The 13,238-nt window shown below is 48.9% G+C and overlaps 1 protein-coding gene across 1 annotated transcript in view; it reads right to left on the bottom strand.

The window, feature by feature from the left end:
- The window catches only part of DYNC2I2 (dynein 2 intermediate chain 2), a 48,470-nt gene that overhangs the window by 25,853 nt on the left and 9,379 nt on the right, over positions 1–13,238 (bottom strand). The gene's annotated exons all lie outside the window — the stretch shown is intronic.

Genomic DNA, 13,238 nt, shown 5'->3' with positions numbered 1-13,238 from the left:
ACATGGTGAAACCCCGTCTCTACTAAAAATAGAAAAATTAGCTGGGCGTGGTGGCGGGCGCCTGTAATCCCAGCTACTAGGGAGGCAGAGGCAGAAGAATCGCTTGGACCTGGGAGGTGGAGGTTGCTGTGAGCCGAGATTGCACCCCTGCAATCCAGCCTGGTGACAGAGCGAGACTCCATCTCAAAAAAAAAAAAAAAAAAAAGAAACCCCATCTCTACTAAACATACAAAAAATTAGCTGGGCATGGTTGCATGTGCCTGTAGTCCCAGCTACTTTGGAGGCTGAGGCAGGAGAATCACTTGAACCTGGGAGGCGGAGGTTGCAGTGAGCCGAGATTGCGCCATTGCACTCCAGCCTGGGCAACAGAGCGAGACTCCGTCTTGGGGAAAAAAAAAAAAGAGCCTGAAACCTGAAGGGGGCTCAATCAATGGTGGCCATAATGAAAGCGCCATCTGCCCATGCTCTTTGTGTTGAGAGGCTGGTGTGCCCTACAGATGGATACTGGACGTAAAGCAGCAGGATATTCATAATTCCAAAACACAAGTGTTACAGTCTTGGGTGTTTTGTTTTGTTTTATTTGAGATGGAGTTTTGCTCTTGTTGCCCAGGCTGGAGTGCAATGGCGCGATCTCGGCTCACTGCAACCTACTTCTTGGGTTCAAGCAATTCTCCCTGCCTCAGCCTCCCAAGTAGCTGGGATTACAGGCACCCGCCACCATTCATGGCTAATTTATTTATTTATTTATTTTTTGCAGGCAGAGTCTCACTCTATCCCCCAGGCTGGAGTGTAGTGGCACGATCTTGGCTCACTGCAACCTTCACCTCCTAGGTTCAAGTGATCCTCCTGCGTCAGCCTACAGAGTAGCTGGGATTACAGACAACTGCCACCATGCTGGGCTAATTTTTGTAGGTTTCACCATGTTAGCCAGGCTGGTCTCGAGCTCCTGACCTCGGGTGATCCACCTGCCTTGGCCTCCCAAAGTGCTGGGACTACAGGAGTGAGCCACTGCACCCAGCCTTTTTTTTCTTTTGAGACAGAGTCTCTGCCTCACAGGTTCAAGCATTTCTCATGTCTCAGTCTCCTGAGTAGCTGGGACTACAGGCGTGGGCCACCACACCTGGCTAATTTTTGTATATTTAGTAGAGATGGGGTTTGGCCAGGCTGGTCTCAAACTCCTGACCTCAGGTGATCCGCCTGCCTCAGCCTCCCAAAGTGCTAGGATTACAGGCGTGAGCCACCGCGCCCGGCCCCAATTCATTCTTAATGATCCAGATTAAACCTCTCTGATCTCTGCCAGTGGATTATTTATTTATCTATCATTTTTTTTTTCATTCTAGTAACTACAAATAGGAAACCAGAGGGGGAGCCCCAGGCTGGGACAAACAATGGCCACCCCCTCCTTGACATTACAGTGGAACAACGTGGCCCCTACATCCTTTATGGTCAATTCAGGTCCCACTCCTTCCTTTTCTTCTGCTGCAGTGTAGGGACCTCAAACTCCTCCTGCTTTGTTTCCTGTACCCCAAAGGGGATTGTCTGACCTAGTGCAGGGACTAGGGAAGGAGAGGAAGGAAGAAAAGTGAGTGTGAGCTCCATGGAGTGACAAAGACACAGGCTGGCTGGGGACATTTTTGAGGATAAGCACCCCCGCAGATGGCCATACCTGCTACTGCCAGGACAGTGGAGTAGGGTGTGCTAGGATGAGATGGGGCTTGGGCTCCTTTTAATCTGCAAGTAGATGTATTTGTTCCATTTTCTCTAGCCCAATTAGGTTTTGTTCATATCTATTATAGTTTTTTTCTTTTTTCTTTTTTTTTTTTTTGAGACAGGGTATCACTCTTGTCACCCAAGCTGGAATGCAGTGGCACCATCATGGCACACTGCAGCCTCAACATCCAGTGCTCAAGTGATCTCCCAGCTCAGTCTCCCTAGTAGCTGGGACTACAGGTACACGCCATCATGCCCAGTTAATTTTTTGTATTTTTTGTAGAGAGTGGGTTTCACCCTGTGGCCAAGGCTGTCTTGACCTCCTGGGCTCAAGCGATTCGTCTGCCTCAGCCTTTCAAAAACCTGGAATTACAAGTGTGAGCTACTGCACCCAGGCTTTTTTTTTTTTTTTTTTGAGACGGAGTTTTGCTCTTCTTGCCCAGGCTGGAGTGCAATGGCGTGGTCTTGGCTCACTGCAAACTTCACCTCCCCGGTACAAGCGATTCTCCTGCCTCAGCCTCCCGAATAGCTGGGATTACAGGTGCCCGCCACCACACCTGGCTAATTTTTTTTGTATTTTTAGTAAAAACAGGGTTTCACCATGTTAGCTAGGTTTGTCTTGAACCTCTAACCTCAGGTGATCAGCCTTCCAAAGTGCTGGGATTACAGGCATGAGCCACCACGCCCAGCCTGTTTAGCATATTCTTCCCCTGATGGTCACAATGCCTCCTCCCCACGTCCTTGATGTCTCTGTTCAAAAGCCAACTCATTAGGGAAATATTACCTTATTTTGTGTATTTTGTTCAAAGCACTGATTACAATCACTGCTGCCTCACATATATTAGACACTCTATAAGTATTGTTTAAATGAATGAATATGGTTCTGTGTAGGCAATTGTTCTAAATATGTCAATACCAGTATTTCATTTTTCTTTTTTTTTTTAGACAGAGTCTTGCTCTGTCACCCACACTGGGGTGAAATGTCACAATCCTGGCTCACTTCAACTTCTGCCTTGTGGGTTCAAGCAATTCTCCAGTCTCAGCCTCCCAAGTAGCTTGCTTTACAGGTGCCTGCCACCACGCCCAACTAATTTTTGTACTATTAGTAGAGACAGGGTTTCACCATGTTGGCCAGGCTGGTCACGAACTCCTGACCTCAGGTGATCCACCCGCCTCAGCCTCCCAAAGTGCTGGGATTACAGGCGTGAGCCACCGCGCCCCACCAGTATTTTGTTTTTCAACATTATACATGCAGCACCAATTCTGTTGAAAAAAACGTTGGCCAGGTGAAGTAGCTCACACCTGTAATCCCAGCACTTTGGAAGGCCTAAGGGTGGAGGAGCACTTGAGCTCAGTAGTTCAAGACCAGCCTGGGCAACATAGCAAGATCCCATCTCTTTTTTAACAAAAATAAAAATAAAAACAAGAAAAATATAACACATAAACAGTTATTTGGGTAAAATTATAACTGTGAATTTTTTTTCTTTTTCTTTTTCTTTTTTTTGAGATAGAGTCTCGCTCTGTCACCCAGTCTGGAGTACATTGGCGCAATCTCGGCTAACTGAAAGCTCCACCTCCCGGGTTCAAACAATTCTCCTGCCTCAGCCTCCTGAGTAGCTGGGATTACAGGCGCCCGCCACCACGACCAGCTAATTTTTGAATTTTTAGTAGAGACAGGATTTCACCATGTTGGTCGGGCTGGTCTCAAACTCCTGACCTCGTGTTCCACCCTCCTCGGCCTCTCAAAGTGCTGGGAATACAGGCGTGAGCCACCGTGCCTGGCCAAATCTGTGAATTTCAAAGTTACTCAGCCAGAGATGGGTCATGTTAGTCTCACCGTTATATTTGCCATGACCTTAAATTAGGGCTTTCTCATAAAAAGTACTTAATTAACACGTATTGAATAAAACAAATGTGTTGGGACCAGGCGCGGTGGTTCACACCTGTAATTCCAGTACATTAAGAGGCTGAGGCAGGTGGATCACCGGAGGTCAGGAGATCAAGAACAACCTGACCAATATGGTGAAACGCTGTCCCTACTAAAAATACAAATATTAGCTAGGCATGATGGCACATGCCCGTAATCCCACCTACTTGGGAGGCTAAGGCAGGAAAATCGCTTGAACTCGGGAGGCAGAGGTTGCAGTGAGCCAAGATTGCACCACTATACTCCAGCCTGGGCGACAGAGTGAGACTCTGTGTCAAAAAAAAAAAAAAAAAAAAAGTCGGGCCCAGTGGCTCACGCCTGTAATTCCAACCCTTTGGGAGGCCGAGGCAGGCAACTCATGAGGTCAGGAGTTCAACACCACCCTGACCAACATGGTGAAATCCCATCTCTACTAAAAAAAAAAAAAAATTAGCCGGGCATGGTGGCGGGCGCCTGTAGTCCCAGCTACTCGGGAGGCTGAGGCAGGAGAATCGCTTGAACCCAGGAGGCAGTGGTTGTAGTGAGCCTAGATGGCACCACTGCACTCCAGCCTGGGAGACAGAGCAAGACTCCGTCTCAAAAAAATAGAAAAAAAATGTGTTGGATCAATTGACAAATATTTTGGAAAAATAACTTTGGGAGCCTAAGGCGGGCAGATCACTTGAGGTCAGCAGTTCGAGACCTGCCTGGCCAACATGGAGAAAACCCATCTCTACTAAAAATACAAAAGTTAGCCGGGTGTGGGCATGGTGGTGGGCACCTGTAATTCCATCTATTTGGGAGGCTGAGGCATGAGAATTGCTTGAACCTGGGAGGTGGAGGTTGCAGTGAACCAAGATCGTGCCACTGCTCTCCAGCCTTGGTGACAGAGTGAGACCCTGTCTCAGAAAAAAAAAAAAAAAAAAAGCCAAAATACATCCACACATCATACTACAAAATTAATTCAGGTTGGTTATAAGCTGGAATGTTAAAAATGAAGACAATGCCGGGCATAGTGGCCCACGCCTGTAATCCCAGCAGTTTGGGAGGCTGAGGTGGGCGGATCACTTGAGGTCAAGAGTTCAAGACTAGCCTGACCAACATGATGAAACCCCATCTCTACTAAAAACACAATAATTAGCTGGGCGTGGTCAGTGCCTATAATCCCAGCTACTCCGGAGGCTGAGGCAGGAGAATCCCTTGAACCCAGGAGGCAGAGGTTTCAGTGACCTGAGATTGTGCCACTGCATTCCAACCTGGGTGACAGAGCAAGACTCCATCTCAAAAAAAAAAAAAAGAAGATAAGGCTTGGCATGGTGACTCATGCCTGTTGTAATCCCAGCACTTTCAGAAGCTAAGGTGGATGGATCACTTGAGCCCAGAAGTTCAAGACCAGCCTGAGCAAAATGGCAAAACCCTGTTGCTACAAAATACAAAAATTAGGCCAGGCGCGGTGGCTCACTCCTGTAATTCCAGCACTTTGGGAAGCAGAGGGGGGTGGATCACGAGGTCAGGAATTCAAGACCAGCCTGGCCAACATGGTGAAACCCCATCTCTATGAAAAATACAAAAATTGGCCAGGTGTGGTGGTGGGCACCTGTAATCCCAGCTACTCAGGAGGTTGAGGCAGGAGAATCGCTTGAACCCGGGAGGCAGAGGTTGCAGTGAGCCGAAATCACGCCATTGCACTCCAGCCTGGGCAACAGAGCAAAACTCCATCTCAAAAATAATAATAATAATAATTAGGAGTGGTGATATGTGCCTTTAGTGCCAGCTACTAGGCTAAGGTGAGAGGATAACCTGAGCCCTAGGAGGCTGAGGTTGCAGTAAACTGTGATTATTTATTCTTATTTTTTTATTGAGATGGAGTCTCACACTGTCGCCCAGGATGGTGTGCAGTGGCACAATCTCAGCTTGCTGCAACCTCCGCCTCCCTGGTTCAAGCGATTCTCCTGCCTCAGCCTCCCGAGTAGCTGGGACTACAGGCGCCCGCGACCACGCCCGGCTAATTTTTGTATTTTTAGTAGAGATGGGGTTTCATTATGTTGGCCAGGCTGGTCTCACCTTGTGATCCGCCCGCCTCGTCCTGTATTTTTTTCTTTTTTGAGACACAGCCTCGCTCTGACACCAGGCTGGAGTGCAGTGGCTCCATCTCAGCTCACTGCAACCTCCACCTCCCTGGTTCAAGTGATTCTCCTGCCTCAGCTTCACGAGTTGCTGGGATTACAGGCATTCGCCACCACGCCCAGCTAATTTTTTTTTTTTTTTGAGAGGGAGTCTCACCCTGTTGCCAGGCTGGAGTGCAGTGGCGCAATCTTGGTTCACTGCAACCTCTGCCTCCTGGGTTCAAGCGATTCTCCTGCCTCAGCCTCCCGAGTAGCTGGGACTACAGGTGCGTGCCATCATGCCCAGCCAATTTTTGTATTTGTAGTAGAGATGGGGTTTCACCATGTTGGCCAGGATGGTCTCGATCTCTTTCTTTTTTTTTTTTTTTGAGATGGAGTCCCGCTCTGTCACCAGGCTGGAGCGCAGTGGCACAATCCCGGCTCACTGCAACCTCTGCCTCCTGGGTTCAAGTGATTCTCCTGCCTCAGCCTCCCGAGTAGCTGGGATTACAGGCGTGAGCCACTACGCCCAGCTAATTTTTGTACTTTTAATAGAGACGGGGTTTCATCATGTTGGCCAGGATGGTCTTGATCTCTTGACCTTGTGATCCACCCACCTCGGCCTCCCAAAGTGCTGGGATTACAGGCGTGAGCCACCACGCCCGGCCGGTCTCGATCTCTTGACCTTGTAATCTGCCCGCCTCCGCCTCCCAGAGTTCTGGGATTACAGGCATGAGCCACTGCGTCTGGCCACAACACCCAGCTAATTTTTGTATTTTTAGTAGAGACGGGTTTCACAATGTTGGCCAGGATGGTCTCCATCTCCTGACCTTGTGATCTGCCCGCCTTGGCGTGAGCCACTGCATTGGGTTGTAAATCACGATTGTGTCATCACACTCCAGCGCCAGCTTGGGTAACAGAGTGAGACCATTCTAAAAAAAAAAGGCTGGGCGCAGTGGCTCACACCTGTTATCCCAGCATTTTGGGAGGCTGAGATGGGCGGATCACAAGGTCAGGAGTTTGAGACCAGCCTGGCCAACATGGGGAAATCCCATCTCTACTAAAAATACAAAAATTAGCAGGGATGGTGGCATGCACCTGTAATCCCAGCTACTGGGGAGGCTGAGGCATGAGAATCGCTTGATCCCAGGAGGTGGAAGTTGCAGTGAGCTGAGATCATGCCACTGCACCCCTGGAAAACAGAGCGAGACTCAGTCTAAAAAGAAGAAAAAAAAAAAAAAAGAAAAGGAAAGATCAAGTGCCTTGAATACATAGAAATAAAATACTTACCGGGACAGTGTATATGGAGGTCAAAATATGCTAAGGAGTGTATAACAACTAACCTGCCATATGGCCAGGTGCAGTGGCTCACACCTGTAATCCCAGCACTTTGAGAGACCGAGGCCGGTGGATCACCTGAGGTCAGGAGTTTGAGACCAGCCTGACCAACATGGCAAAACCCCATCTCTACTAAAAATATATAATTGGGCCGGGTGTGGTGGCTCACACCTGTAATCCCAGCACTTTGGGAGGCCGAGGCGGGCGGATCACGAGGTCAGGAGATGAAGACCATCCTGGCTAACACGGTGAAACTCCGTCTCTACTAAAAATACAAAAAATTAGCCAGGCGTGGTGGCATGCGCCTGTAGTCCCAGCTACTCGGGAGGCTGAGGCAGGAGAACGGCGTGAACCTGGGAAGTGTAGCTTGCAGTGAGCCGAGATTGCGCCACTGCACTCCAGCCTGGGCGACAGAGCGAGACTCTGTCTCAAAAAAATTTAAAAAATTAAAAAAAAATTTTAAAATTAAAATTAAAAAGAAGGCCCAGCGCAGTGGCTCACACTTGTAGTCCCAGCACTTCAGGAGGCTGAGGCGGTCAGATCACCTGAGGTCAGGAGTTCAAGACCAGCATGAGCAACATGGAGAAACCCTGTCTCTACTAAAAATACAAAATTAGCCGGGCGTAGTGGCACATGCCTCTAATCCCAGCTACTTGGGAGGTTGAGGTAGGAGAATCGCTTGAACCTAGGAGGCATAGGTTGCGGTGAGCCGACATCGCACTATTGCACGCCATCCTGGGCAACAAGAGCGTAACTTTGTTTGAGATGGAGTCTTGCTCTGTTGCCTAGGCTGGTGATGAGTGGCACAAACTTGGCTCATTGCAACCTCTGCCCCCCAGGTTCAAGGGATTCTCCTGCCTCAGCCTCCCTAAGTAGCTGCGATTACAGGTGTGTGCCACAATGCACGCTTATATTTTTTGTATTTTTAGTAAAGACGGGGTTTCACTATGTTACTGAGCCAGGTCTTGAAATCCTGAGCTTGTGATCCGCCAGTCTCGGCCTCCCACAGTGCTGAAATTTCAGGCATGAGCCACTGCACCTGGCCTAAAAATACAAAAATTGACTGGGCATGGTGGTGGACACCTGTAATCCCAGCTACTTGAGTCTGAGGCATGAAAATTGCTTTGACTGATGAGGCAGAGATTGCACTAAGTCAAGATCTTGCCACTGTACTCCAGCATGGGTTACAGAGTGAGACTCTGTCTCAAAGGAAAAAAAAAAAAGGCTGGACACCGCCGGTGGGTCACACCTGTAATCCCAGCACTTTGGGAGCCCAAGGGGCAGATCACCGGAAGTCAGGAGTTTGGGACCAGCTTGGCCAACATGGTGAAACTCCGTCTCTACTAAAAATACAAAAAAATAGCTGGGCGTCGTGGTGGGTGCCTGTAATCCCAGCTACTCGGGAGGCTAAGGCAGGAGAATCGCTTGAACCTGGGAGGCAGAGGTTGCAGTGAGCTGAGATTGTGCCATATCACCCCAGCCTGGGCGACAAGAGTGAAATTCCATCTCAGAAAAAAAAAGAGAGGCCAAACACAGTGGCTTACACCTATAATCCCAGCACTTTGGGAGGCTGAGGCGGGCAGATCATGAGGTCAAGAGATCGAGACCACCCTGGCCAACATGGTGAAACTCCATCTCTACTAAAAATACAAAAATTAGCTGGGTGTGGTGGCCCACACCTGTAGTCCCAGCTATTCGGGAAGTTGAAGCAGGAGAATTGCTTGAACCTGGGAGGAGGAGGTTGTAGTGAGCCGAGATCACACCACTGCACTTCAGCCTGGCAAGAGTGAGACTCCATCTCAAACAACAACAACAAAAGAAAAAAAAAAAAGAGAGAGAGAGAAACGTGGTGGGGTGTGGTGGCTCAGGCCTGTAATCCCAGCACTTTGGGAGGCTGAGGCAGTGGATCACCTGAGGTCAGGAGTTGGAGACCAGCCACCCTGACCAACATGGTGAAACCCCGTCTCTACTAAAAATACAAAATCAGCCAGGAGTGGTGGCACGTGCCTGTAATCCCAGCTACTTGGGAGGCTGAGGCAGGAGAATCGCTTGAACCTGGGAGGCAGAAGTTGCAGTGAGCCCAGATTGCACCATTGCACTCCAGCCTGGGCAACAAAAGCGAAACTCCGTCTCAAAAAAAAAAAAAAAAAAGAAACACCCAAGAATGGGCAGTTTAGAAAAGCAGTAGCATCATCAGTCAAGAAACACATGAAGAACTTTGGCTGGGCACAGTGATGAGCACCTGTCCCAGCTACCAGAGAGGCTGAGGTGGGAGGGTCACTTGAGCCCAGGAGTTCAAGACTACAGGGAGCTGTGATCCTGCTTCTGTGCACTCCAGCCTGGGCAATAGAGTGGGACCCTGTCTCTCTTTTTTTTTTTTTTGAGATGGAGTCTTGCTCTGTCACCCAGGCTGGAGTGAAGTGACTTGATTTCAGTTCACTGCAAACTCCGCCTCCTGGGTTCAAGCAATTCTCCTGCCTCAGCCCCCCAAGTAGTTAGGATTACAGGCGCATGCACCAGGCCTGGCTAATTGTTTTTTTTTTTTTTTTGAGACGGAGTCTCGCTCTGTCTCCAGGCTGGAGGGCAGTGGCCGATCTCGATTCAATGTAACCTCTGCCTCCCGGGTTGAAGTGATTCTCCTGCCTCAGCTTCCAGAGTAGCTGGGACTACAGGTGCGTGCCACCACGTCCAGCTAATTTTTGTTATTTTTTTTTTATTTTTTGAGACGGAGTCTTGCTCTGTTGCCCAGGCTGGACTGCAGCGGCTCGATCTCGGCTCACTGCAAGCTCTGCCTCCTGGGTTCAAGCCATTCTCCTGCCTCAGCCTCCCGAGTAGCTGGGACTACGGGTGCCCGCCACCATGCCCGGCTAATTTTTTTTGTATTTTTAGTAGAGACGGGGTTTCACCGTGTTAGCCAGGATGGTCTCGATCTCTTGACCTCATGATCCGCCTGCCTCGGCCTCCCAAAGTGCTGGAATTACAGGCTTGAGCCACCGCGCCCGGCCTAATTTTTGTATTTTTATTTATTTATTTATTTATTGAGACAGAGTCTCGCTCTGTTGCCCAGGCTGGAGTGCAGTGGCGCAATCTCAGCTCACTGCAACCTCCACCTCCTGGGTTCACACCATTCTCCTGCCTCAGCCTCCCGAGTAGCTGGGACTACAGGCGCCCACCAGCATGCTTGGCTAAATTTTTGTATTTTTAGTAGACGGGGTTTCACCGTTTAGCCAGGATGGTCTTGATCTCCTGAACTCGTGATCCGCCCGTCTCAGCCTCCCAAAGTGCTAGGATTACAGGTGTGAGCCACCGCGCCCGGCCAATTTTTGTATTTTTAGTAGAGACAGGGTTTCACCTTGTTGGCCAGGATGGTCTGGATGTCTTGACCTCGTGATCCACCAGGCCTGGCTAATTTTTATAGTTTCAGTAGAAACGGGGTTTCCCCATGTTGGCCAGGCTAGTCTCAAACTCCTGACCTCAGGTGATGTGCCCGCCTCAACCTCCCAAAATGCTGAGATTACAGTTGTGAGCCACTACACTGACCCTGTCTCTAAAAAAAAAAAAAAAAACAGTTTAATCTCATTAATAATACCAGCTGTGAGATAAAATTTTCCAACTACCAAGAAGTGTCTATTCAGGGCAACTTAAATCTATGCTTCTGGGGAGGAAAAAAAAAGGGAAAAAAATTTCCACCTGCCAAAATGGAAAGAAGCCAGATTCAATGAAATGTACTGAAATATACACAGACACTACAGAAGAGCAACTGGACAATTTGGGAACATGTTAAAAACCCTTTTTATTGGCCGGGCGCGGTGGCTCACGCCTATAATCCCAGCATTTTGGGAGGCCGAGGCAGGCGGATCACAAGGTCAGATGGAGACCATCCTGGCTAACATCGTGAAACCCCGTGTCTCCTAAAAATACAAAAAACTGGCGGGGCGTGGTGGCGGGCACTTGTAGTCCTAGCTACTAGGGAGGCTGAGGCAGGAGAATGGTGTGAACCCGGGAGGCGGAGCTTGCAGTGAGCCGAGATTGGGCCACTGCACTCCAGCCTGGGCGACAGAGTGAGACTCAGTCTCAAAAAAAAAAAAAAAAAAACCCTTTTTATTTTACATACTTTTTCACTTAACAATTGTAGTTCTAACAACATACTCTAAGGAAACAATCATGTATATGTGCCAGGACTTAGCTGCTCAGATGTTTATCACAGAGTTGCTTATAATGATCAAACAGTAGTAGCAGCTTAAATTTTCACCTTTGAGGCTTAAATAAAGTATAGCACATTTACCCAACAAAAATAATGCAAGATTAAAAAATGCTGTCAATAATAAAATGTTCTTATTTATACATAATGGCAAAAAGTTGTCAAAAACATTTGTTAATGGTTAAAAAATACAGTAGCAAACAGTTGTTTTGTTTGTTTGTTTTCAAGGAGTCTCACTCTGTCACCCAGTCTGGAGTGCAGTGGTGCAATCTGGGCTTACTGCAACTTCCGCCTCCAGGGCTCAAGGGCTCCTCCCTGCTCAGCTTCCTGAATAGTTGGGACCACAGGCGCAGACCACCTCACTGGCTTTTTTTTTTTTTTTTTTTTTCTGAGACGGAGTCTAGCTCTGTCACCCAGGCTGGAGTGCAGTGGTGCAATCTCGGCTCACTGCAAGCTCCACCTCCTGGGTTCATGCCATTCTCCTGCCTCAGCCTCCCGAGTAGCTGGAACTACAGGCACCAGCCACCAAGCCCGACTAATGTTTTTGTATTTTTAGTAGAGATGGGGTTTCACCGTGTTAGCAAGGATGGTCTTGATCTCCTGACCTCGTGATCCGCCCCCCTAGGCCTCCCAAAGTGCTAGGATTACAGGCGTGAGCTACCGCACCCAGCTATTTTTTTTTTTTTTTTGAGATGAAGTTTCACTCTTGTTGCCCAGGCTGGAGTGCAATGGCTCAATCTTGGCTCACCGCAACCTCAGCCTCCCAGGTTCAAGCAATTCTCCTGCCTCAGCCTCCCGAGTAACTGGGATTACAGGATGCGCCACCACACCTGGCTAATTTTTGTATTTTGAGTAGAGACTGGGTTTCTTCATGTTGGTCAGGCTGGTCTCTAACTCCCAACCTCAGGTGATCCACCCACCTCACCCTCCCAAAGTGCTGGGATTACAGGCACGAGCCACCACACCTGATCATCGCTAGCTAATTTTTTTTTGTTTTGTGTGTGTGTGTGTTGTTTTTGAGATGGAGTCTCGCTCTGTTGCCCAGGCTGGAGTGCAGTGGCGTGATCTCGGCTCACTGAAAGCTCCAACTCCTGGGTTTATACCATCTACTGTCTCAGCCTCCCGAGTCACTGGGACTACAGGCGCCCGCCACCACACCCGGCTAATTTTTTGTATTTTTAGTAGAGATGGGGTTTCACCGTGTTAGCCAGGATGGTCTCAATTTCCTGACCTCGTGATCCGCCTGCCTTGGCTTCTCAAAGTGCTGGGATTACAGGCATGAGCCACCACGCCTGGCCGTCTCTAGCTAATTTAAAAAAATTTTTGGCCTGGCGTGGTGGCTCACGCCTGTAATCCCAGCACTTTGGGAGGCCAAGGACGGTGGATCACAAGGTAAGGAGTTCGAGACCAGCCTGGCCAATATGGTGACACCCTTGTCTGTACTAAAAATACAAAAATTAGCTGGGCATGGTGGCACGCACCTGTAGTCTCAGCTACTTGGGAGGCTGAGGCAGGAGAATCGCGTGAACCCAGGAGATGGAGGTTGCAGTGAGCAGAGATTGCACCACTGCACTCCAGCCTGAGAGAGAGATCGAGACTCCATCTCAAAAAAAATAAAAAATGTCTAGACATGGAGTTTAGCCATGTCGTGCGGCTGGTCTCAAACTCCTGGACTCAAGTGATCTTCCCGTCTCAGCCTCCTAACGTGCTGGGATTCAGGCGTGAGCCACCACGCCCAGCCAATGATAACTTTTTAAGGAATACTCAGGAGCCAGAGCTCAGTGTGAGGGGCAAGGAAAGAGAAATGTCTGTGGCAGAGAAACTCTACCGGGAGATTCCTGAGGCCCTGTCAGAGCTGATCTCCCGGGGGTCTCAGAGACCAGCCTTGCTTCACTGTCAGCCTTCCTGAGCGGTCTGTTTTCATTACACTAAGGCTATGTTGGTATAGGGGAGCCAGAAAGACAGGGGTTGGAATCTT

Source organism: Pan troglodytes, chromosome 11 (genome assembly GCF_028858775.2).
Source record: "Pan troglodytes isolate AG18354 chromosome 11, NHGRI_mPanTro3-v2.0_pri, whole genome shotgun sequence".
NCBI classification, from domain to species: domain Eukaryota; kingdom Metazoa; phylum Chordata; class Mammalia; order Primates; family Hominidae; genus Pan; species Pan troglodytes.
This window is presented reverse-complemented; position numbering and strand designations above follow the sequence as displayed.